This window comes from Esox lucius, chromosome 11, assembly GCF_011004845.1.
Source record: "Esox lucius isolate fEsoLuc1 chromosome 11, fEsoLuc1.pri, whole genome shotgun sequence".
Lineage (NCBI taxonomy): Eukaryota > Metazoa > Chordata > Actinopteri > Esociformes > Esocidae > Esox > Esox lucius.
The window spans coordinates 41,412,731-41,439,101 of record NC_047579.1 but is presented as its reverse complement, the minus strand read 5'-3'; the positions used below and the strand labels follow the sequence as shown (position 1 = coordinate 41,439,101).

The window sequence follows — 26,371 nt, the reverse complement described above, 5'->3', positions numbered from 1 at the left end:
AGTTTTGGCTGGAAGAGCAGTGGAGCAGTATGTGTCCAAAAGGCAGCGGTTTAATACCACTATAACACCTAGGCCCACACTTAAAACCTAAGCCCACACTTTGTGTTTGGGTGGATGTTCTGAGGTGATGGTTTGAGGTGTTGATCTGAGGTGATGATTTGAGGTGATATGAGGTGATGATCTGAGGTGATGATTTGAGGTGCTGATCTGAGGTGAGGATTTGAAGTGATGATTTGGCGGGTGCTGATCTGAGGTGATGGTTTGAGGTGCTGATCTGAGGTGATGATTTGAGGTGAGGATATGAGGTGATGATTTGAGGTGTTGATCTGAGGTGATGATTTGAGGTGATGAGTTTATTGGGTCCCAATGTTCCCTCTGTTTGTTCCTCGGGGACATCATACCCTCCCCTGTACCTCCCCTGCCTGGTCCCCTCACAGTCTTCAGGAGGGTAATGTGTTGCTATGGTTCTACATTGGGTGCTCCATCTGTTGAATTTGGCTTTGGCTAATTGAATGACTTGGTGGCTGAGGCCTGAAATCTTGCTTTGGGGCCCCAGGGTCTCACCAATTAAATACATTGGAAACTATTTTTGTAGGGGAAGCTGTTACCCTCCCACTAAGCAAAAAAGGTTGAGAAAGACATCCTCCTGGTTGAAAATACTTTGAATAGACATTGAAAAAAAGTTTTTCTAATTATTTTGCTCAAGGCTCCTCAACCAAACACACACATGCACCCACACTTATTTTTCTTTTAATTTACTTTTCATGTTTATGCTTTTTGTTGACAGTGTCTCTTCTTTTTTGTAAATATGTTGTTATTGTCATTTCGGATAATGAGACAGTGGAAAAGTGTGCTGAATTAACACTGGGCCAAATTCAAACCCCTTCAGCAGCTATAACTGTCACCATCTTCCACCACCCTGGGCCTCACCATCTATCTCTTCTGAAACAGGGACTCATTTCACTTCAGAGGAAGATACCCGGTAGCTCAATAGGCAGCTCTACTCAAATTCAATAAAACAGTTTGATAAACCTTGAACATTTTTGCCGTTTTACTCTTGAGAAGTTTGGGGTCCTAAATCTAAGTGACTGGCCACCTAAATAGGGACTTTATTGCTCTGTGCTGAGATACTGCCCCTTGGTACTGCTGGGTAATAGAGTATTTTCCTTACTACTGCGGGTGAGTTAGAGTGTGCTGGATGAGGAGATCCTCGTTCCACCACTACTGGCCCTGTTACCGGGCTGATGACACTTGTATTTATGGACTGTCCGCTCAGGGTGAGAGCCTCTGGCTGCCCAATGACAACACCATCAACCTCACTGTTCCTTGTAAAGGGGACAGCCATTGGAAGAGAAGGCTAACGATTTACTGGTCAGACTGAGAGAAGTCGTGGAGACCTGGAGAGAGAGGTTAAGGCAGAGAGACAGGGGAAAAAAAGAATGGAGTGAGAGTTGGAGTTGCAGGCAGAGAGAGAGGAGATGAAAATAATTGAGTGAGAGTTGGAGGCAGAGAAAGAATAGATGAAAATAATTGAGTGAGAGTTGGAGGCAGAGAGAGAATAGATGAAAATAACTGAGTGAGAGTTGGAGGCAGAGAGAGAATAGATGAAAATAATTGAGTGAGAGTTGGAGGCAGAGAGAGAATAGATGAAAATAATTGAGTGAGAGTTGGAGGCAGAGAGAGAAGAAAATAATTGAGTGAGAGAGGCGAGTGTTGGGGAATGATGAAGGGAGTGAAAGAGGGAAGGGAAATGAGAAAAGGAACTGGAGGCTTCACAGGTTAAATAACGGGTAACTGTCTTGCTCAGGGACAGAACTACAGGGCTTTTCAACATGTTGGCTTGGTGGGCTTGACCACTAGTTTCCCAGCCACCTTCATTTGCAAGAGGAAAGAGAAATACACATAATGCAAAAAAATCTAAATACAAATAATCACTTTCTACATGGCAAAAAACTGTTTACAGCAATTAACACATAACTAGTGATGGCCATTCGAGGCTTCATTAGCGTTATTTTCGCAGCAGTATATTATGCTGGCAGCACTCACATTTTCGTTGTCACAATAAAAACCATCATTGAAATTTATGAGGCAATATAACAATCTAGTCTGTGAAAAAGAACAGACAAGAATAACATTGGAACAGACATTGAACATAAAATGTACAGACTAGATTTGTAACTATATTGCCTTATATATTTCTATTAGGGTTAAAAAAATATATATCTGAGTTAACACTGCTAGCATAATATCCTGCTGCTAGAAGAACGGTTATGAAGCCTTGAATGGCCATTACTACTTGTAACTGTTGGACACAGACAGAGGGATGTAGTGATTTCAGTTTATCAGATACCGGTTTGTTTTGTTTGTTTTTGAAGGAATGATGTGTGATGATAGTGTCAAGCAAGTCTTTAGCAATGTGTTCTACGCATTGGCAGCAAATGTAGGTTTTTTGGAGAGACCAGAGTGGAATATATACTACAGTACATGTTACCAATGGAGTAGCAGATGTTAAGGAGTTACTGGTTTGGGTGTGCTCTGAATGAAGCGCATGCATTTCATTTTTGGGGGGTGTTAAGGAGTCGATGGAGGTCAAAGAGGCAAGGTTGGATGTTATTGAAGCTATTTTGTAGGGTGGACAGCACATGGTTCAGTCCGAGGCCACACAGGATGTTGTTGGCAAAAAGGTGGAGGAGGGAGTTTCCAGCAGAATAGAGAATAGGCTTGGACCCTGGGAACCATACGTTGAGGACACCTATAGATACTGCCAGAGGTAACAGCGGGCCCTCAGATTTGACACTTTGTACGAGGTCAGAGAAATAGTTTTCAAACCACACTGGATGGTCCTCTGATCACTGAGACAGTCCTTGATTGATGTGTATGTTAATTAGGATTCAATGGTGGACGGAGTCATATGCTTTAACTAAATCAACAAAAAGAGGTGCACAAAAGGTGCTTGTTGTCTGAAGCTGATCCGACTTCATTTAGGACCTTCAGAGGAGCTGAGCTTTGCTCCCTCTGTGTGTCAGAGTGGATGAAGTATTCACAACACTGCATGATTCTGACTCACTGGCCCTATGTGTTGTCTGTGTAGGTGTGTATGCGTAACGGTTGTGTGATATGAAGCGTGTATGGATGTGAACGATGTGCAGCTGCTCTGTCCCCTCCCCCATGCAAGGGAGATAAACCTCTGCTCAGCGCCGGGTCGCTGTGATGGCTGGAGTAATGTCCGTACCTATCCGGATCTCGCAATTCAACCCGAGCTGGCAGCAACAGCGTTTGGCCTCTGTGTTCTCCTGCTCCCCTGTTGGCATACCAGTGTGTTCATCTGGCTCTGCCTGGCAGCCAGTGGCAGCCAGTGGCAGCAGAGGTATAGATCCTGGCGCCTTGAAGTTAACTCATTTGAAAATGTCTGTTTTCAATTTTTTTTCTCAGTTTTTCTCTCTTCTCCAATTTCGGCATATTAAATTGTAACTGTGTGGCACTGTCTCCTTTTAACTCCCAACGGATTCTGGATTCTTGCATGTCTAGGCAATCGTGCCAAGCTGTTTAGCATTTGTTTCACACTGCTCTTTTAACCAGGAAGTCACGTGGATAACCATGTGTGGGGGGGCGTTGTTAATCACTTAATGACCTCAGTTAGCCTTTGCAGTCCTATGAGCCTCCTGAGCTTCCTGCTGACGGGCAGAAATCCCTGCAGACGTGCAGAGCCGCTCTTGGGACGGTGTTGGCCAATTGGCATTACCCGTGGGGATTCGCAACCCCTCGTCTGCTAGCGGCAGAATCAATGCTCATACCTAAATGGTGGTGGTCAGCTTAGTGCTACAAAAAAGCCTATTAGGCTGCTACAGCAACCAGGGTTTGCCCCTTTCGTGATTTCCAGTTTAAGATTATGGCCCTGCCAGGAAGTATTCACCGTTACATACGCTTTGCAGGAGAGCGCATTCTCCAGCTGACAACCACAATTGAGCTTGCTGGCACTCAACCCAACTTAAGGAGTCACTAGAGCATGGGGAGACAAGGCAGCTCTGTCTATAGTCTATTATCCATCCACCCCAGAAAGGGCTAGGCCAATGTGCAGTGGCCTATGGGGGGCCCGCTCTCAGGTGACTGTAACCAGAATTTAAACGCCTGGCTGAAACAGTGTGTTGTGAGGCTATGACTAGAGCACCACTTAAGACCCCTCTGCTTTTGCCTTAGGGATCGGCCATGATTCACTCATTATTTAATGCTAATTAATTTCAGGAATAACTCATGCATGCTCTGCAAGGATTTAGTCATTTTCACTCCCCAAATTCAATGTTCACACCTTGAGTGACAGTGGCTTAATAGCTGATTTTGAACTAGGAAAATAATAATATGTTCAGCTAATGATTTTTTGAAAGGTGAAATGTCTGTGATATATACCCAGACATACATTCTCTTCTTAAAAGGTTGATTACGAGGGGATATCGTATATGGAAAACGTACTTACCAACGCAATTAGAACAGTAAAAATCATAATTAGGTCTCATTCAGAACCACAGCTTAAAACAACAGAGAATAAATACAGTTAGGTCAGGAAATATTTGGACACTGACACAATTTTCATAATTTTGGCTCTATATGCCGCAACAATGGATTTGAAATGAAACAACCGATATTGATGTGCATACTTACAGCTTTAATAAAGGGGTTGAACAAAAATATTGTATAAAACGTTTAGGAATTGCAACCATTTTCATACACAGTCCCCTTATTTCAGGGGCTCAAATGTAATTGGGCAAATGAACAAAATCATAAATTAAATGCTTTGTTGAGAATCCTTTCCAGGCGATAACTGCTTGAAGGCTAGAACGCATGGACATCACCAAACGCTGGGAATGCTCCGTTGTGATGCTTTGCCAGGCCTTTACTGCAGCTGTCTTCAGTTGTTGTTTGTTCGTGGGTCTTTCTACCTTAAGCTTTGTCTTCAGCAAGTGATATGCATGCTCGTTCGGGTTGAGATCAGATGATTGACTCGACCATTGCAATATTCCACTTCTTTGCCTTAAAAAACTGAATTTAGCTGAATCTGAGCATACAATATATCCCTATACACTTCAAAATTCATCTGGCTGCTTCTTTCTTCTGTCACATCATCAATAACTACTAGTGACCCAGTGCCATTGTAAGCCATGCATGCCCATGCCATCACACTGACTCCACTGTGTGTTAGTTTCATCTGTCCAAAGAAGGCTGTTCTAGAACTAGGCTGGCTTTTTTAGATGTGTTTTGTCTAATCTGGCCTTTCTGTTCTTGAAGCTTATGAATGTTTGCACCTTGTGGTGAACCCATTGTATTTGCTCTTGTGAAGTTTTCTTTTTATGGTAGACTTGGATAATGATATGCCTACCTCCTGGAGAGTGTTCTTCACTTGGCTGGATGTTGTGAAGGGGTTTTTCTTTACCATGGAAAGGATTCTACAATCATCCACCATTGTTGTCTTCTGTGGATGTGCAGGCCTTTTTGTATTGCAGAACTCACCAGTGCATAATTTCTTTCTCAGAATGCACCAAACTGTTGATTTGGCCACTCCTAATGCTCCTGCTATCTCTCTGATGAATTTTCTTTGCAGCCTAAGGATGACCTGTTTCACTTGAATTGAGAGCTCCTTTGACCACATGTTGTGGGTTCACAGCAACAGCTTCCAAATGTGAATGCCACTCCTGGAATCAACCCCAGACCTTTTACCTGCCTATTGATGATGAAATAATAAAGGAATAGCCCACACCTGTCCATGAAACAGCTTTTGACAGGTGCATCTCAAAACATTTGAATATCGTGGAATATTAAACAAAAATTCCTAATTCAAATCAAAAAGTGACAATTTCATATATTCTAAATTCATTACACATAAAGTGAAACATTTCAAGCCTTTTTTGTTTCAATCTTGATGATTACAGCATACAGCTCATGGAAATAAAAAATCCTCAAAATATTAAAATGTATAAAATTATAATACAGAAAGGTCAAGCTGAGAAGAGCTTTAATCAACTAAATAACTAAAAACACCTGCAATGGTTTCATTAGTATGTTAATTTCCGCACTCAATACATGGTTGGGGCTCCTTTTGCACAAATTACTGCATCAATGCGGCGTGGCATGGAGGCAATCAGCCTGTGGCACTGCTGAGTTGTTACGGAAGCCCAGGTTGCTTTGATGGCAGCCTTCAGCTTGTCTGTTGGGTCTGGTGTATCTCATTTTGCTCTTGAAAATACCCCATAGATTCTCTGAGGGTTCAGGTCAGGTGAGTTGGCTGGCCAATCAAGCACAGTAATACTATGGGCAGCAAACCAGTTACCAATTGTTTTGGCACTGTGGGCAGGTGCCAAGTCCTGCTGGAAAAGGAAATCAGCATCCCTATAATGCTTGATGGAAGAATCAAGTGCTCTAAAATCTCCTGGTAGATGGCTTCATTCACTCTGGACTTGATAAAACACAGTGGACCAACACCAGCAGATGACATGGCACCCCAAATCATCACTGACTGTGGAAACTTCACACTGAACATCAAGCAACTTCGATTCAGTATCTTTCCACTCTTCGTCCATACTCTGGGACCTTGATTTCCAAATTAAATGCAACATTTACTTTCATCTGAAGAGAGGACTTTGAACCACTGAGCAACGGTCCAGTTTTTTTTCTCCTTCGCCCAGGTAAGACGCTTCTGACGTTGTCTCTGGTTCAGGAGTGGCTTGACACTAGGAATGCAACAACTGTAGCCCATTTTCTGGACACGTTTGTGCGTGGTGGCTCTTGATGCACTGACTCCAGCTTCAGTCCACTCCTTACGAAGCTCCCCCAAGTTATTAAATCAGCTTTGTTTGACAATCCTCTCAAATCAGCGGTCATCCTTGTTGCTTGTACATCTATTCCTATCACACTTTTCCCTTCCAGTCAGCTTTCCATGAATATGCTTTGATACACGGTCTGCGATCAGACTGCCCTTTCAGCAATTACATTCTGTGGCTTACCCTCCTCGTGGAGGTTGTCAATGAATGTTTCGTGGACAACTGTCAAGTCAGCAGTCTTGCCCATAATTGTGATTGTGTGTACTGAAACAGATGGAGAGACTGAAGGGAGGGATTAACTCAGGGAGTTAATTAGCTGATTAGAACTCTTCTCAGGGCAACATTTCTGTGTTTTAATTGTTTTATTAAAATATTTTGAGATACTGGATTTTTGATTTCCATGAGCTGTAAGCCATAATAGTCAAGACTGAAACAAAAACGGCTTGAAATGGTTCACTTTATGTGTAATGAATCTAGAATATATGAAGGTGTCACGTTTTGATTTGAATTACGTAAAAAACTTACTTTTCCACCATATTCAACTTTTCTTTTAGATACACCTGTATTTTGGTAAACAGCCAAAATGACTAACTTTCGTCAGAGTCCAAATATTTCCGGACCTAACTGTAGGTCTGAATGGAAAAATAAATCTGCATCAGCATCAAACCACCTGGTTTCTAATTAGGATTTGTATTGGTGTTACAGGATTTAGTTTTCTCATGATTTTGTTCTGTATGGCAGTGGTAAGCAAAGATTTGTAATTCTTGTGAGTCAAAATATTTGTAAGGTTTATCCTTGATACTCCAAAGTTTTTTTTATAACTTTTCTGGTGCAGTCGATTAAAGAGTTCCTTTTTTGAGATAGCATCAGCTTTGTTTAGTGGTTCCATTTTAAGTTAAAAAAGCCAAACGTAAATGTTCCTGTATTGTTAGCACCACTTTCTGTTTCTGTCATTGAAGTCTGTGGTATTTTTCTTCATGTTTGTCTTTTGTTAGGCAGACTTGGTGGCCACCCAAGGTGGAACAGGACCGGCCCTAACATTTTGGGGACACTAAGGAAAAGGGCATGCATTAAAAATATTGTGTACAGAAGTACAACTGTCATTTCTCAACAGTAATTCTGAACCTAAGAATGCAGAATAGCTGATCCGTGCTCAGTTGGCTAGATGTTCTGTAGCATATTTGAGAGGTCAAGAAAACAAAAAAGTACACATCGGAGAACACTTTCAGGTGCTTTATGCCCAGTATTCATAACCAGCAAAGAATGATTGTGCCAGTTGATCACTTGGCAGAGCACACAACAAAGTAGCCAGTAAACTAAACATGCGTTACTTCATTGTTGATGTTGGAAATATCTTAATTTACTTCACCAAATAGATTGCTACATATCATAACAACAGTAAATTGACTGAGGTTTCCTGTCTGCCAGTATTGATGTTGACTCAATCCAGTTCTGCTGATTATCATGTTTTCTGCCCACAAACACTCATACATTTCAGATACAGTGCAATCAGAAAGTATTCAGACCCTGTCTCTTTTTTCACATTTTGTTACCTAACTGGATTTCTCTTCATCAATCTACACATGACACCTGGAATGACAAAGCAAAATCAGCTTTTTAGAATATATTTTTGCTAATTGATCACAAATAAAAAACTGAAATATCACATTTACATAAGGAGTCACACCTTCGGCTATGCCACTCAAAATTGAGCTCATGTGCATCTTGTTTCCATTGATCATCCTTAAGATCATTCTCACTACAACTTGACCTGTGGTAAATTAATTTGATTAATTTGGACATTATTTGGAAAGCAGATATCTGCCTATATAAGATCCCACAGCTGACAGTGGTATGTCAGAGCAAGCAGCTAGCTTGAGGGATTTGTCCATGGAGCTCCAAGACTGGATTGTGTTGAATCACAGATCTGGAGAAGAATAACAAAAAGGGTATTATTTTTAAATGGATGAAGTTATGAACCATTAGAGCTGACAATCTGGCCAAACTGGGCCTTTGGGGGAGAAGGGCCTTGGTCATGGAGGTGACTGAGAAGAGGGTTGGTGGTCCATAACTTCCTGTGTGGAGGATAATAAATAACAAAACACAGCGTAGAACCCCCTATTATCGTCATAGCCAACAGCAGTTTTGAAATATAAAATCATTTGACCAATTTGTCAATATTTTGTGATTATTGGTGACTTACAAATGTTAAATAGCATGTCATTAATTAGCATTTCTGAAATGTCTGTGAAAATATTCATATTTTCAGCTTGGTGGTTATCTCCAACCATTAGAAACATCTGATAATAGGGTGTGGCCGATAATAGGGCGTGGCCGATAATAGGGGGGCGTTAGCTAGGCCTATTTAAATAATTTTGTCTAAAACTGCGGAGGTAGTCATTTTGTCCAATTGAAAATCCCAACAATTAGCCAGTTTTGGTATCAGACCAGCTTTCAGGGATCAGGATGATTTTTGGTAACCCAGATTGTTTTGCGACCTGAACGTTAACGCACTGAGTGTTATGAAATATTCACAACAGGAGACGATGAGTGCTTTGTTTGGCATATCACCTGAGCACGTCGGGGTCTGCGGCGGATCTTGGCCTGCTCAAAGTGAACTACTGCTGTTGAAGTGGAACTGCCCAATATTCTTTGTGCTGCTTGTGGCTCACATTAGCCTGGTTCCTCCTGAAGACAGGATGTTGAGCCCATCTTCATTCGGTTTTGAAGAGAATCCCCTCTCTGCAGGCACACTGTAAATTGGAATAATTAAAGAAATCTTTGACAGTTTTGCCCTTTTTGGGTACACTTCCCCAAAGTCCCTTACTAAGAATTTGTGAGCAGTTTGGGAAACTTTTCACAATTCACAATTCACAATTCATCCTGACAATTTGACCAGCAGCATAGAATTTTACTGGCCTTTAAATTATTTTATTGGAAACCCTGATCTGTGATTTTCCTTTGGTGGCCCAACCAGAGCCTGGACTTGAACCCGACCAAACATCTCTGGAGAGACCTGGAAATTGCCAGGCAGCAACGTTCCCCATTCAAACTGACAGAGCTTGAGAGGATCTGCAGAGAAGTATGTAAGAAACTCCCCAAATCCTGGTGTGCCAAGCTCATAACATCACACCAAAGAAGACTTGATGCTTCGACAGCAGAGATGCTCCGAAAGAGTACTGAATGAAGGGATCTGAATACTTATGTCAATGTGGTATTTCTGTGGAGGGGTCACCAGACCTCCATGACTCACAAGACTCACCAGACCTCCTTGACTCACAAGACTCACCTGACCTCCTTGACTCACAAGACTCACCTGACATGCCAAATTTCCCATCTTCACTTCCTTTTCCATCCTATTGTCTCATTGGTTGTCTCACAGGTAAATCTGGCTTGCATTGTTTTTGCTGTGGGTAAAGCCAATCATAAATCACCATTTGAGTCAGCTCTAATCTCCACCCCAAAATTCTGCCTTTTGACTCCTACAGCTGGACATCGTGTTTGTGACGTGGTTTGTGGGTGTGTGTGTGGTTCAGAGATTCTGGTTCCTTGCCTGTTCAGTCTTCAGGGGGCTTTCCTCCACAGCTTGTTAGCTACACATCGGACTGACACACGGTCCCCAATGTGATATGCAGCTACTGGATAATGATTTCAAATACACGCGTGTGTGCGTGTGATGTGTGGAAGGAGGGAGGAGTTGTGTCCTCAGGGGTTTCGGTGTGTGACGACGGGGTTCTGGTGAGGAAAGTGGGGGATGGGAGAGGAGGCTTTGATGGAGGGGGTGAAGAAAGAGGACTGGAGCTACAGTAGAGGCACGCTGAGCCGGGTGGGGTGGGGGTGCAGTGCAGGCGGCTGGGTGGAAGGGACTGGGGGAGTTGGGGGTGGGGGAGAGCTTTGTTAGAGAGCTGACGGTTTCTCCTCTGAGCCACATGGACCGCCACTGCTTTGTGTTATTGTGCCCTGGATTCCAGTCTGGATGCCAGGCTAGATGCCAGGCTGGATGTCAGACACACACACTCACACGCACAGCATCCCATTCATATGCACCGCACTGGTGCAAAACCGTGCGCGCCAGGCGTGCTGGGCTGTCTCTGTTTGGCAGACTTGGTATGTGTGTGTGTTAAGAAGGTAAATGAGTGTATGGGTGCTCTGTGGGCGCTGTGTGTTTATATGACTGTGTGTGTGTGTTTATCTGAGTGTGTGTTTATGTGTATTCAGTGTTCCTGTATGTGTGTGTGTGTGTGCGTATGTGTGTTCAGTGTTGCTGTGTGTGTGTATGAGAATTGATTTCCCACTGGGTTATCTTTGTTAATTTATGCACTGGGCATTGTTTCACTATCAATGGAGAGGAAAGATGGGGGGTGGATGGATGAGATAAGACCAGTGAGGAGGAGGAGCAGGAGGAAGAGGAAGGAGAAACCGGGCAGATATAGCGCTCTCCATCTTTCCCTGTCTCTTCAAACCCCCATCAAGATTCTGTCTTTCATCCCTCTGGCCCTTGTGGAAATGTCTGCCCGCTTTGATGAGGGTGTAAAGCTAGCTGCTCCTCTTCCAAAAATGATGCCGCAGCTCTGCTAGGACGCTCCTGTGTTAGAGTCGCGTCAGTGTCAGGACCTCGGACGGAGGACCACTGCTTCTACTTGCCAGTGGAAACACTCCCCACGTGCTGTGCTGGGGTGACTTGAATCCCATATCCAGGGCACTTCACTGGTGTTCTCCAAAATACACAGCCTTGTGTTTCAGCGTTTCAATCCAGAGTGTTTCTTTCAGATGAGAGCGTCCTCAAAGTAACAAGAGTTACTGGGTGAAAGCTGCTGCCTCAGACCCCGCCCCCAAAACACACACAGTTCTCACACTACACGCACACACACCCGGCCGTTGTGCTCACTACCTCTCCCCATTTGTCAGATGTTCCGCTTTGCTTAAATAACAAGACTGATGCCATTTAAATCTCTTGCTTCAGTTAACATGGAATAAATCCAGCTTTCAGTTAACGTTGTTGAAATCCAGCTTCAGTAAACATGGTAGAAATCCAGCTTCAGTAAAAATGGTAGAAATCCAGCTCGAGTTAACATGGTAGAAATCCAGATTCAGTAAATATGGTAGAAATCCAGCTTCAGTTTACATGGTAGAAATTCAGCTTCAGTAAATATGGTAGAAATCCAGCTCGAGTTAACATGGTAGAAATCCAGATTCAGTAAATATGGTAGAAATCCAGCTTCAGTTAACATGGTTGGAATCCAGCTTCTTTTAGGTTACTGAGTTCTTCTACTGAAGAATATGATAAGTCAACTAATTGTATGTGAGCAGCAATGAATAGCTGTCAAATAAATATTAGCACTACTCTTAGTACTACTAATGACAATAATGTAATAAACTGCAATAATCGTTTAGTAATAATATTACTGAAGAACAGAATTTAACAATTTAAATGCTATAATTGTGATATGATCTACATAATGTTTTCAATATACACATCTGACATTTGACGAATTCGTAGGTAAAAAAAATACAATGAGGATGGTCAATTGGACGAGACGCAAAGCAATTTTGTCTGCAAGTATCTGAGGTAGCAGTGGAGTGATTTGGGAGCAAATCTTACCCGCTGTGGGGTAGAAAACTTGGCACCCCATTTACTCCTTCACCTCTCCTGTCCTACTAGCCAGCCAGACTTCCCAGCACCCAGGCTGGGTCAGATGACCATCCACCTCCAGGACAAAATCCAATCAGACACAGACAGGGCCTTGAAGAGTCGACAGGATGTTATTTAATAAGCACGGGCATTCCTGGTTCATCCTTCAATGTTGTTCTCTGGCCAACGTGACCTGCAGTCCTGTACAGGAAGTATTCTAAGTGGTGCTTATCAATCAAGTCTCCGAAAATACACACAAATCTATTTTCAAAGTAAACCGAAAGCCGCTGAGTAATGTACAGGGTTTAGTTTGAACAGGGTGTGGACCGGAGACGTTTATGAGTGAGAGTGTTTGTCTGAAACCACGGCAACGTGCGAGGCCCTGGTTTGTGTCGGTGGGCGGCCTGGTGATACGGAGGACGTGCTTCCTGAACTCACAGGAGTTTGAATCCTTTCAACTGAAATGTGATCGGTGGATTACAGTTTTAACTGTAATGCGATTGGTGGATTACAATTTTAACTGTAATGCCATTGGTGGATTACAATTTGAACTGTAATGCCATTGGTGGATTCAAATGAAGGATTTAAAACATGTGGTGCAAGCTGGCCAGGTGTGGGGAGGTCAGGAGCAATGAACGCCTCAGGAACAAATCTGTCAGACCAATGAAAACACTGTAGTGAAAGACGTTCGACCACTATACCTGTCACTGTAGGCAAAGCACTCTGCACGCTGTGCACACAGAAACACACACACGCGCACACACACAGAAACACTGTACTTGCATCAGGACACAACAAGAAAACCACTCAATCCTGTCTCAGACACGCGCAAACACACACACACAGACAGACACACACACACACAAACACACACAGAGCCGTACACACACACACACACACACACACAGAGCCACACGCACAGACAAACACACACACACACACACACACACAGAGCCACAGGGTGAAGCATGTTTCACCCCAGGGCTGTGGCTGTGCTTGAAGAGAGCTGGCCTGGGGAGTCAGAACCTCTTACAGCCTGTTCATACAAACAGAGCCATCTGAAAAACACAAAAAATACACCCCAGTCTTTCCATTATACCTTCCATTAATCCCCCCGCCCCCAGATAGACGCACACTTACAGGAACGCCACACACACCATCTCGCATGGGAACACCCATGATCCCTGTGCTGTCAGGAGCCTGTTTGTCTTGTGCCATATTACAGTTCTTCACCTTTTTTCAAAACTCTACGCACAATTCCCAAAACTGCACACACAAAATGCAAAATGCCTCACATCTCCTTCAAAATGTAACACTCACCAGTGCTAAGCTACGCTTCATGTCTTCTCTGGGCTGGGTCTGGCCACAATACTTCGTCCACATCACAAGATATGTTTTCTCTTGCCAAACATCGAGGGAAATATCCCCTAGCATGGCGTATCCAACCTTGGACAGAGGCAACCTCTATGTCCCCACATGCGTCCTCCATTGCCTGGAGAAGCGGCATGCGGGCATAGGGTTGGCGATCATACACTTTCCAGCACCAGGCTGAGAAGAATTCCTCTATGGGATTTAGAAAAGGTTAATATGGGGGTAGTTACAAAACTACAAATTGTGGATGGGTGGCAAACCAGTTTTGGACCAGAACATTGTCCCATATAACCACAAATCTATCAGGCTCCTGATCTGGATCAGGGACAAGCATTGTGTAAATTACAAAAAGCAGTGATTGGTTAGTGATCAGTTAAGCAATTAGTGTTTGCACATGTGAGGAGTGTGTGACCTGGTGAATAAGTTTAGCATTTTGATTGGTTGTGTTTGGAAAAGGAAAGTCACTTCCTGTTAGATTTTTGTGTTTTAGATAGAGAATTGTGAGTAGTGTCCTGAAAAAAGTTTTTATGCAATTGAAAACTGAGTAAAAGGCTGAGAAATAGCTTATGCTTTTTGAGTGAGAGGTTTCAAAAATCGTGTGACATGAAAAGATTTTGTGTGTAAGCAGGTGTAAAAAACTGTAATGGGGAGTCAGAAGGAGGACAGACAGACCCAGACCACAGTCCTCTTAAATGGTCACAGGAGCAGGTAACCTCCCATTATACACTCATGGGAACTATAAGACCCCCTTGCCTCTTGCGCCTCCTCTCCATCCCTCCCCACCATCTCTCCCTCCCCCTTTCCATCCCTCCCTCCCCTCCATCTCTCCCTCCCCCTCTCCATCTCTCCCTCCCCTCCATCTCTCCCTCCCTCCCCTCCATCTCTCCCTCCCCCTTTCCATCCCTCCCTCCCCTCCATCTCTCCCTCCCCCTCTCCATCCCTCCCTCCCCTCCATCTCTCCCTCCCCCTCTCCATCCCTCCCTCCCCTCCATCTCTCCCTCCCCCTCTCCATCCCTCGCTTCCATCACTCCCTCCCCCTCTCCATCCCTCGCTTCCCCCTCTCCCTCCCCCTTTCCATCCCTCCCCTCCATCTCTTCCTCCCCCTCTCCATGTCTCCCTCTCCATCCCTCACTTCCATCTCTCCCTCCCCCTCTCCATCCCTCCCCTCCATCTCTCCCTCTCCATCCCTCCCCTCCATCTCTTCTTCCCCCTCTCCATGTCTCCCTCTCCATCCCTCACTTCCATCTCTCCCTCCCCCTCTCCATCCCTCCCCTCCATCTCTCCCTCCCCCTCTCCATCCCTCCCTCCCCTCCATCTCTCCCTCCCTCCCCTCCATCTCTTTCTCCCCCTCTCCATCCCTCCTCCTCCATCTCTTCCTCCCCCTCTTCATCCCTTCCCTCAGCCTCTCTCTCCCCCTCTCCTTTCTTCTCCTCCATCTCTCTCCCCCCTCCCCCTGTCCTGCCTGATAATGAGATATCTTATTAGGAGCAGGTGAGTTTGAGCTCCCCAGGCCAGAGTGTGTGTCTCTGTGTGTGTGTGTGTGCATGCCCTTGCAGCACAGACTGAAAGTCCTTCCAGCTTGCCTTCAACCCATGTTGACTAATTTCCATGGCACTAATTACAGACAAGAATCTATACAAAGCTTCAGTGTTTAAAAGCTCCCATGAAATGTTCTTTTTATGGCTAACGTCTGCATCTAATAAAGCCATTAAATTAGGATTACCATACTGAGTGTTGATGAGATATGGACACCGTATAACCTGATAAGTGCATAGTTGGGTATAGAGATTAAAAAAATATTGGTTTTCTGTACCATTATTTTGATTCAGTATTTTAATTGATCAACTAATTGAGGCAGTGTATTTTGCAAGATGTGATTAGAATTTAAAAAAATTCAGTCTAGTGGGGGAATGGTGTAAAATGTGGCGTTGGCACATTTCACTCTCAACAGCGATAAGAAAAGGGCTGAGGTAAAAGCTTAACTCCCATTTAACCAGACTCACTGGTGAGCGGATTTTCCAAAAATTCCAAGAACTGTCTCCTTTTGTTGAAGCGGCATTATAATAACCCTTTGAAGGTTTGCGGAGGGGAAGAGCGGTAAGAAGAGATGGAGAACGCGGATAAGAAGGAGGAGGGAGGATAAAAGTGCACATTGGCTCCTTTGTATTAATTGCTGTCTGGATTGTCACTGCCTCCTGACACCATCCCCATCATGAATGTGTCGGTGTGCAGTAATGGGGGCCATTTACGTGGAGGGCCACCGAGCAATTACAGTACATCCATTAGCATCCGGCAATAACCACGGCATTTATCTCTCGCTTGTGGAGGCTTCCCTTGCCTGTCCTTCCTCCCCCACCCGTATCACTGTCTAGCCCCCCCACCACGGGGGATTACTATAAAAACCCCACCCCACCTCCTCCCATGACCCAGTTGTGAGGCGAGGAGGGGTGAGCGGCGGCGGTTGTGTTTACCTCAGAGAGAGATGGGATGCTCGGCTTCCTCTCTCTTTCAGCAGAGCTTCACACTCGGATACACACACACACTGCTGTCCTGCGTTAGCACATGGCTCCGGGCTCGGCGTCTGTTCCGCGTGTTGTTCAGTGCATTTGGGTCTAGTCCAGGGCGGTGTGATGCCGGCTTGGGGTTATTATGGGAAGTTCCTAAAGGACACCACATAGAAGGTGGAAGAGATGCAGAGGAAACGGACTCAGACAAAGGAGAAGCTTTCAGAGGTCTGGGCGAGTAGTGAGGGTATGTCTCCTTCCAGTGTGTGCGAGTGTGTGTGTGTGTGTGTGTGTGTGTGTGTTTGTGTGAGTGTGTGCGTGTGTCTGTGTGTATGTCTGCTGTGCATGTGTGAGTGTGTGTGTGTGTGTGAGTGTTTGCGTGCGTGTGTGTGTCTGCTGTGCGTGTGTGTGTGTTTGTGTGTCTGTGTGTATGTCTGCTGTGCGTGTGGGTCTGTCTGTGTGTGTGCGTTTGTGAAATAACTGTTTGTCAGACCTTTTGTTTTTTTTTACTTATATTTAATGGTAGAGCTCTTGGGAACATTCAGTGGGAGAGTTTGTTTATATATGTAGTCTTTTTTTTCTTCCTGGAGATGAGGAGAACTCACAGATGCCTACTCAGTGCCAGAGAGGGGAAGGAGAGCCTCAGAGACTGGTCAATTACCTAACATATGGAACAGCTTTATGGATGCCTTCCTTCTGTCCCTTTTGGAAGTTGTCATTTACACACGTCCGCGCCAGCACTTCTTTCCCACAAAATGCAGAGACTCAAGCCCTTTGTGACCCACACCCTCCGCCCCCAAATGTCTCAGTCCATCTCCGCAAAAACATCCACATTCCACCATCCTGGTTTCCATTTGGACTATGGCGGATATAGCTGACTAAATGAGGAATGCAGGGCTTTTTTTTTATTAGAGGTTTTGAAGTTTACCCCAAAAGTTTATCAAGTATTTCTGCTGTTTTGGTATTTTCATAGTAAATATGTTCTATTTCCTTCAACAGGTCTTTTAATAGAACAGGCCCGAATGAGGGTCTCTCCACTGTGGAGTGAACTGTTTATTTATGTCTGGTGTGTGTGTGTGTGTGTCTTTGCGGTTAGGCCTGCATGTACCTGATTAAGTTACCATGTTTTGGGAGATGTATCAGTATGTAGCAGAGACATTTAGACCTGCTGTAGTTATATGTTTCCATCAGTCTGGGACAGACTCAGAAGGAATATATGAAAACAGACTCAGAAGAATCAATCAATCAAATGTATTTATAAAGCCCTTTTACAAAACACCCGGCCTTAAACCCCAAGGAGCAAACAACAGAAGTGTTGAATTTCAGTGGCTAGGAAAATCTCCCTAAGTAGGCCGAAGTTTAGGAAGAAACCTAGAGAGGACCCAGGCTCAGAGGGGTGGCCAGTCCTCTTCTACCTCTGCCGGGTGAACATATTAAGAGTACAAATTGTAAAAATAAAAAATGCATGTGGGCTGAGTCCAGAGTCTATTTAAACTTAGTCCAGGTCGGGAGCATGACCAGATGGACAAGGAAAGGAACAACACGGGGAAGGGGTCAGCACAGTGGCAGCTGAAATTGTCAGGTATCGTCTTGATCTGCAACACAACCAGGAGGACTCTGGATAGGGACAGCATTGGGTCCCCCAAGCCAGGTACTCCTCAGGTGTGGGTCAAGACCTCATGACCTCCTAGGTTAAAACGGCAGGAGACAGGGAAAATGTTGAAAATGCATTCCTTAGATCTACAGGGATTTATAGTGGAGAAGTGACCCTATTCCCCCAGCACCATAATATAGCAGCGTAAGACCTTGGGGCTGAGACAGGGGGGTCCAGTAACACTGTGGCCCTATACGTGGGAGGACCTGGACAGGGCCCAACAGGCAGAAAATCAATCCACCCACATTGCCAAGCATCAACCAAAGGGACACCCACCAACGGCAACCCCCCTGAAAGAGGGCAGAGAGTATTGCGAGCGGAGTACATCCCAATTGCACAAGTGCGCAACAAAGAGACCACAACAAGCCAGTGACTCTACCCCCGAATGGCATTAGAGGGAGGGCATCCCAGTGACGATGAGAGCTCACCTGGCAAGACAGCAAGGGTGGACAGTATCAAGCCTTTCTGGTCACCTTCACGCCCCTGGGCCAGACTACACTTAATCATAGACCATGCTGTAGAGATGAGTCTTTAGTAGACACTTGAAAGTTTGCACTGAGTTTGCAATTCTAACCTTAATTGGCAAATCATTCCACATTAGTGGAGCTCTATAAGAAAAGGCCCTGCCTCCGGCTGTTTATTTAGAAACAATTAGAAGGCCTGCATCTTGCGATCTTAGGTTACATGTAGGTATGTATGGCTGGATCATTTCAGCAAGGTAAGTAGGAGCAAGTCCATGTAATGATTTATAGGTTAACAATAAAACCTTAAAATCAGCCCTAACCCTAACAGGCAGCCAGTGTAAAGAGGCTGGTACTGGAGTAATGTGTTCAGATTTTTTTTGTTCCAGTTAGGATTCTAGCAGCCGTGTTCAGCATTAATTGAAGTTTATTTATTGATTTAGCAGGGTAACTGGAAAGAAGAGCATTGCTGTAATTTTTTTGTTCTAGTTAGGATTCTAGCAGCTGTGTGCAGCACTAATTTAAGTTTATTTATTGATTTATCAGGGTAACTGGAAAGAAGAGCATTGCAGTAATCTAATCTAGAACTAACAAAAATATGGATTCGTTTTTCTGCATAATTATTTGATAGAAAGTTTCTGATTTTTGCAATGTTTCAAAGATGAAAATAAGCAACTCTTGAGACATATTTTATATGTTCTTCAAAGGAGAGGTCAGGGTCAAGGGTTACGCCAAGGTTTCTTACAGTTTTTTGGGATACGACCATGCAGCCGTCGAGGTTCAGAGTGAGATCTGCTAACAACGCTATTTGTTTCTTGGGTCCTAAAACGAGCATTTCTGTTTTTCTTGAGTTTAAAAGCAAGACGTTTTCTGTCATCCACTTCCTAATAACTGAAATGCAGGCTTCTAAAGTAGCTAATTTTGGGAATTCTCCATGCTTCTTTGAAATATATAACTGTGTGTCATCAGCATAACAGTGAAAGTTGACACTGTGATTTCGGATTACATCACTCAGAGATAGCATATATAGTGAGAACAATAATGGGCCCAGAACTGAGCTTTGAGGAACACCAAAACATGCCTTTGATTTGTCAGAGGATATGCCATCCACACATACAAACTGATATCTTTCAGATAAATAAGATTTAAACCAGGCTAGAACATGTCCACGTAGCCCAATATGTGTTTCCAGTCTCTCTAAGAGAAGGGAGTGATCAATAGTGTCAAAAGCAGCACTAAGATCAAGAAGCAACAGAACGGATGCGGAACCTTTGTCTGAGGCCATTAGAAGGTCATTTGTTACCTTTACGACTGCAGTCTCAGTACTATGATGGGATCTTCAGGAAGGCATTCAGTTGTTGGGAAACACATTTTTCTAAGATTTTTGACAGAAATGGGAGGTTCGATATTGGCCTATAATTGTTTAATATGTCTGGATCCATATTTTAGAACAGGCTTAATTTCCACTATTATTAGTGAGTTTGGTATGCATCCGGAGGAAAGGGAGCAATTCATTATGTTCAACATTGGCTGACCTAGCACAGGAAATAGCTCCTAAAGTTATTTTCTTGGAATCGAGTCTAGCTGACAATTTGTGGATTTAGAACTCATTACAAATTTAGTGAATGTGTCAAGCGATAGGGGATGAAAACATTTAAGTGTCCTCATTGACACCTGGTCAGGGAGGTTCAGGACATTCTCAGGACAACTGAGATTTTGGGGACTATAACTATTTAAGGAGTCAGTTATTCGTTTTGTAATGGTGACCATCTTTTCATCAAAGTAGTTCATGTATTCATTACAGCTAAAGTGAAGACCCAGTTCACTTGTTGAGCGTTGCTTTTTTGTTAACTTTGCAACTGTATCGAAGATACATTTTGGATTGTTTTTGTTTACCTCAATCAGGTTGGAGAAATAAGCTGATCGAGCAGACGTGAGTGATTTTCATTGTTGTAGTGTACAGTCTATCCAGGCTAGTCTGAATACTTCCAACTTGGTGGAGCACCACTTTCGCTCCAATTTTTTTGGAGGCTTGCTTGAGTACTGTAGTATTGTCTGTGTACCAGGGAGCAAGTTTCTTGTTGCATATTTATTTTGTTTTTAGTGGTGCATTCGTATCTAATGTATATTGCAGTGTTGAGTTTGATGAGCGAGCTTGTAAGAATATAAATGAATCTATTTGTAGTCCGAGAAATTATAATACGGCGTTTGAAACTGATTGTTTGCAGAGCAAGTGGATTTCTTGTTTTAACAGTAAATGTAATAAGACAGTGATCCGATAATCCAGGATTTTGGGAGGAAATTATTAGATCTACAATATCTATTTCTCGTGACAGGACTAAATCTAATGTGTGATTGTGGCAGTGCGTTGGACCTGAGACATGTTGGATAAAACCCCTTGAGTCAATTATGGCTTCAAAGGCTTTTTGATGAGGGTCATTGGACTTTTCCATATGAATATTGAAATTGCCAAAAATTATAATACTGTCTGCCATGACTACAAGGTTAGACAAGAATTCTGGAAACACATTGAGGAACATTGTGTATGGCCTGGGGGGGCCTGTAAATAGTAGCTATGTAAAATGATTTATCAGCCTGGTTAACTTTCATGAGTAAAACTTCAAAAGAATGAAAACCAGTGATGTGTTTAAGAGTAAATGTATACTTACTGTCATAAATATTAGCAACACCCCCTCCTTTTCGGGATGCACGGGGGATATTATCACTAGTATAGCCAGGAGGAGAGGCCTCATTTAGGGCAGTGAATTCATCAGGCTTTAGCCATGTTTCACACAAGCCAGTAACATCTAGATTATGATCAGAGATTAATTAATTTACAGCAACTGCCATTGGAGCAAGAGACATTTAGGAGTCCCATTATGAGATGCGAGGTGATACAGTCATTTTTATTTGTGACCAAGGTGAAGGAAGGCTTTATCTTAATAAGGTTGCAATTTTTAGCACTACCTTGTTTAACCTTTCTCAGCCTGGAACGAGTCACAGTGGCAATAGGTAAAACTGTACTAACTACTCTGGCTATGCTATCGACAGACTCCAATATAGTATAACAGGCTGCCTAACAGCCTGCAGCCTGACCTGCACCCTATCTCATGGTGAGGCTATGGGAGTGAGACTCCTGTCAATGTTCCTAGATAAAAGAAGAGCACCACTCCAGCTAGGATGGAGTCTGTCACTCTTCTCTGCGGATCAGGCCTGGCCCTATTTCTGGTAGAGTCCCAAAAAGAGAGCCAGTTATCTACCAAATCTACCTCCTGCGACGGGCAGAACTCCGTTTTCAGCCAGCGATTGAGTTGCGCAAGTCTGCTGTAGAGCTCGTCACCACCCCTAACTATGAGGGGGCAGAGACAATTACTCGATGCCGACACATCTTTCCAACTAGTTCACACGCTGTTGCTATGTTCTGCTTCGTAATCTCTGACTATTTCATCTTAACGTTGTTGGTGCCAACGTGAATAACAATATCTCTGTACTCTCGATAATTGCCAGTTTCAGACATCGCTAGCACCAACCCCAGATTTGCGGCTACGTCGGTGGCTCTGCCCCCCGGTAAACTGTGTACGATCGCCGGCTGATTCTTTAGTCTAATACTGCGGGTAATGGAATCGCCGATGACTAAAGTTCTGTTTTTCTGGGCCACCGGTAGAAAATGCTGCCGATCATTTCCCTCCAAAGACGACTCGGGCCTTGACTCCGACTCCTGTGTGGGAAAACCTGTTGAAAATCTCAGTCGGCTCTAGCAGTGACTCAGGTTTAACTGGTCGACGGCATTTCTTCCCAGTGACCAATAGAATGTTTTTTCCCGGCTGCTGGAGCTGTTCCAGGGGGCTAACAACACTGTTGTTTCTTCCTGGTGGCACAGACGCAGTTTTTTCTGGTTCTACACTAACATAATCCTTGCCTGACATTTGTGTCTGAAGCCGAGCCTCTAACTCTGCTATCTTTACCTGAAGACGATAGTTATCCAAGTTGTAGCTACAACAATTACCGTGATAATTGTGTTCAGGGAGGGGTGAGTAGTTCTGTTAATTATGTCCCGGTGTAGAAAAGTTGGGTAAAAAGTCAACAGATAAAAATATTGCATTGGTAAACTCTTAAAGTAGAATTTAACCAATTAGTTTATATAGAGTAAGTTCGAAAAGGTTTGGCAGGTAGCCGGGTAGGTAACAGCGTACAGCACATCAACAATCCCACAATGCACAGCCGTTATGTTGAATGTTGAACTATCTGAAAACAGACTCTTAAGAACCTTCTAAAAACACACTCAGAAGAACTTTCTTAAAATAGCTGATGAAAGTTGTGATCATAAATTCTGATAACTGGTTGAGTTTTACAACAGCCAGGAGTCTCCTTCCTGCCAGACAGTCTCACCATTATGTCTTATAAACTCCCAGGGTTACCATAACATCCAAGGGTAAGGAAGGGACTAAGAATTCCATTTTTGGCAATGGAGGGATTGTAGTAATTTGAATATCCCTGAACATTTAACAGAGAGGCTTATTCGAACCCACTGGAATGGATAGAGTAATAAGAAGGGGGTAAATCCCATGTGTTGTGGACTTACCATAGAATCCTCTTCCAGTCAGAGGAACAGGTTTCTCTACATCCTCTCCCAGCCAGCAATCTCATACAGTGCAGCATTCCTGTATTATGGGATTAATTTCGGAAAGTTCTGGTACCTTTTCTAAAATTCAGACACTTTTCAGGAATCCTATGTGGAAGACTTCCAGACTTAAAAGTGAAAAAGTAGGTTATCTGTAATCTCCCAAATTAGATTTCTGGAAAACCCAGGAATATTTTTGAAAAGATACAGTAATGAGTCCTGCCACCCTAGTTGGGTCTGAGCTCAAATACCGCAGGTAGCAGATGAAAAAGAAAGCTCCAGTTCCAACAACTGGTTCTCAGAGAGATATACAGTGGGGAGAACAAGTATTTGATACACTGCTGATTTTGCATGTTTTCCTACTTACACAGCATGTAGAAGTCTGTAATTTATCATAGCTAGTACTCTTCAACTGTGAGTGGCGGAATCTAAAACAAAAATCCAGAAAATCACATTGTATGATTTTTAAGTAATTAATTTGCATTTTATTGCATGACATAAGTATTTGATACATCAGAAAAGCAGAACTTAATATTTGGTACAGCAACCTTTGTTTGCAATTACAGAGATAATTTGTTTCCTGTAGTTCTTTACCAGGTTTGCACATAAGTTTGCACATCTTCAATGGTCTTACTGAGGGAAGGAAGTTGTTGGCCAAGATCTCGGGATACATGGCACCATCCATCCTCCCCTCAATACGGTGCAGTCGTCCTGTCCCCTTTGCAGAAGAAGCATCCCCAAAGAATGATGTTTCCACCTCCATGCTTCACGGTTGGGATGGTGTTCTTCCTCCAAACACAGCGAGTGGAGTTTAGACCAAAAAGCTCTATTTTTGTCTCATCAGACCACATGACGTTCTCCCATTCCTCCTCTGGATGATCCAGACGGTCATTGGCAAACTTCACATGGGCCTGGACATGCGCTGGCTTGAGCAGGGGGACCTTGCGTGCGCTGCAGGATTTTAATCCATGACAGTGTAGTGTGTTACTAACGGTTTTCTTTGAGACTGTGGTCCCAGCTCTCTTCAGGTCATTGACCAAGTCCTGCCTGGTAGTTCTGGGCTGATCCCTCAACTTCCTCATGATCATTGATACCCCACGAGGTGAGATCTTGCATGGAGCCCCAGACCGAGGGAGATTGACCGTCATCTTGAACTTCTTCCATTTTCTAATAATTGCGCCCACAGTGGTTGCCTTCTCACCAAGTCAGTCTGTTTGATTGAGTGTGTGGACAGGTGTCTTTTATACAGGTAACGAGTTCAAACAGGTGCAGTTAATACAGGTAATGAGTGGAGAACAGGAGGACTTCTTAAAGAAAAACTAACTGGTCTGTGAGAGCCGGAATTCTTACTGGTTGGTAGGTGATCAAATACTTATGTCATGCAATAAAATACAATGTGATTTTCTGGATTTTATCTCTCACAGTTGAAGTGTACCTATGATAAATTACAGACCTCTACATGCTTTGTAAGTTGGAAAACCTGCAAAATCGGCAGTGTATCAAATACTTGTTCTCCCCACTCTATAAACGGGATTGAACATGACTGTATTCCTGAGAAAATGTATGTTTCAGTCCTCAGTCACATTACAGTTTTTTTACGATTGCTAACAACCATTGTTCAATACTGCGGATACATGTGCAAAACAAGTGCATTGATGATGTCTTCCCGAGTGTCAATGTCAGGTCCTTCCCCACCCAAAAGCCCTGACTTAATGGTAATATCCGTGCTAGGCTCAGAGCACGGTCCTCATCCTATAGCTCTGGGGATATGGAGGCTTTGAAGAGATCCAGATATGACCTACGGAATGCTATCAGAGATGGAAAAAAAGACTACAGGGATAAGTTGGAGTTTAACTACCACAGCTCTGACCCCAGGAAAATGTGGGGAGGACTTCAACACATCACAGAATACAAGGGAAGAAATAGCAATGATGCTTGTCCCGTTGCCTCTCTCCCTGACAAGCTCAACATCTTCTACGTTTGAGGCAACCAACACAATTCCTTTGGTGAAGCTTGCTGAGGACCAGGATGACTGCACCCTGTCTCTAGCCACGACTGACGTGAGGAGAGCTCTTAAAAGAGTGAACCCTTGAAAGTCTCCAGGGCCAGATGGCTTTCCAGGGGGTGCGCTGACCAACTAGAGTTTTTCACCTCTGTATTCAACCTCTCCCTGTCCCTATCTGCAGTCCCTTCCTGCTTCAAACAGACCACCATCTTCCCTGTACCACATCTGCCCCACCTTTCCTGATACCTTGGACCCCCGCTCTCTCCCACCTGAAATAAAGGCAACACATACATGAGGATGCTGTTCGTGGACTACAGCTCTGCATTCAAAACTATTGTGCCTGCCAAGCTCGTTCCTAAGCTCAGAACCTTGGGACTCAACACCTCCCTCTGCAATTGGATCCTGGACTTCCTTACAGGCCGACCCCAGGTGGTGAGAACGGGCAACCTCACCTCCTCTGCACTGACCCTGAGCACTGGAGTGCCACTGGGCTGTGTACTCAGTCCCCTCCTGTACTCACTGTTCACACATGACTGCCTGGCCACACAGCTCCAACATCATCCTAAAATCAGTGGACAACAAAACCTTCCTGGGTCTCATCTCCAACAATGATGAGACCGCTTACAGAGAGGAGGTAAAGAGCCTGGCTAAATGGACAACTTCTCCCTCAACGTCTGCAAGACTAAGGAGATGTCGGTGAATACTTTCACCAACATCTACAGGTGCACCATTGAAAGCATCCTCTAGGGCTGCATTACTGCCTGGTACGGCAGCTGATCTGCTGCAGACCGCAAGTCCCTACAGAGGGTGGTGAAGTCTGCGGAGCGCATCATCGGCTGCCATCTTCCCTCCGTGCAAGACATCTACCACACACAATGCTTGAGGAAAGCATGGAGCATCATATCATCAAAGATCACAGCCACCCAGGCTATGGTCTGTTCATACTGCTTTCGTCTGGTAGACACTACAGGAGCATCGGAGCACACACTTCCAGACTCACAAACAGTTTTTTCCCTCAGGCCATAAGGCTCCTCAACCAGTAACACTGATCCATGATCATACTGATTACACACGAACATTCCAGTTGCTCTGATGTCCTTTCAGGTACATTTAATGGGCATTAGAATATTCCTTTGCATGATGTACCATCCATAAGCATATTACACTCATTTTTATCTATAAAATGTCAATACTTCTACCATAATGTTCATACTCCCCTTCCTACTCCTTCTAGAATTGCTGCTACTTTACATTGTTATGTATATTATTACTTTCCATATCTATAATATTCAATTCTACTACCCAGATTGCTGC

The 26,371-nt window shown here is 43.9% G+C and overlaps 1 protein-coding gene across 3 annotated transcripts in view; it reads left to right on the top strand.

Annotated features, from left to right (window-relative positions):
• LOC105013310 (gap junction gamma-1 protein) overlaps nt 1-26,371 on the top strand; it is a 61,990-nt gene that overhangs the window by 16,285 nt on the left and 19,334 nt on the right. The window contains exon 1 of one of the 3 annotated variants that reach the window (XM_013136114.4): nt 15,960-16,563. The exons of the other annotated variants lie outside the window; for them this stretch is intronic. The gene's annotated coding sequence lies outside the window, so the exon portion shown is untranslated. Of the gene's footprint in view, nt 1-15,959; nt 16,564-26,371 lie in introns of those variants that run through there. 3 annotated transcript variants of the gene reach the window in all.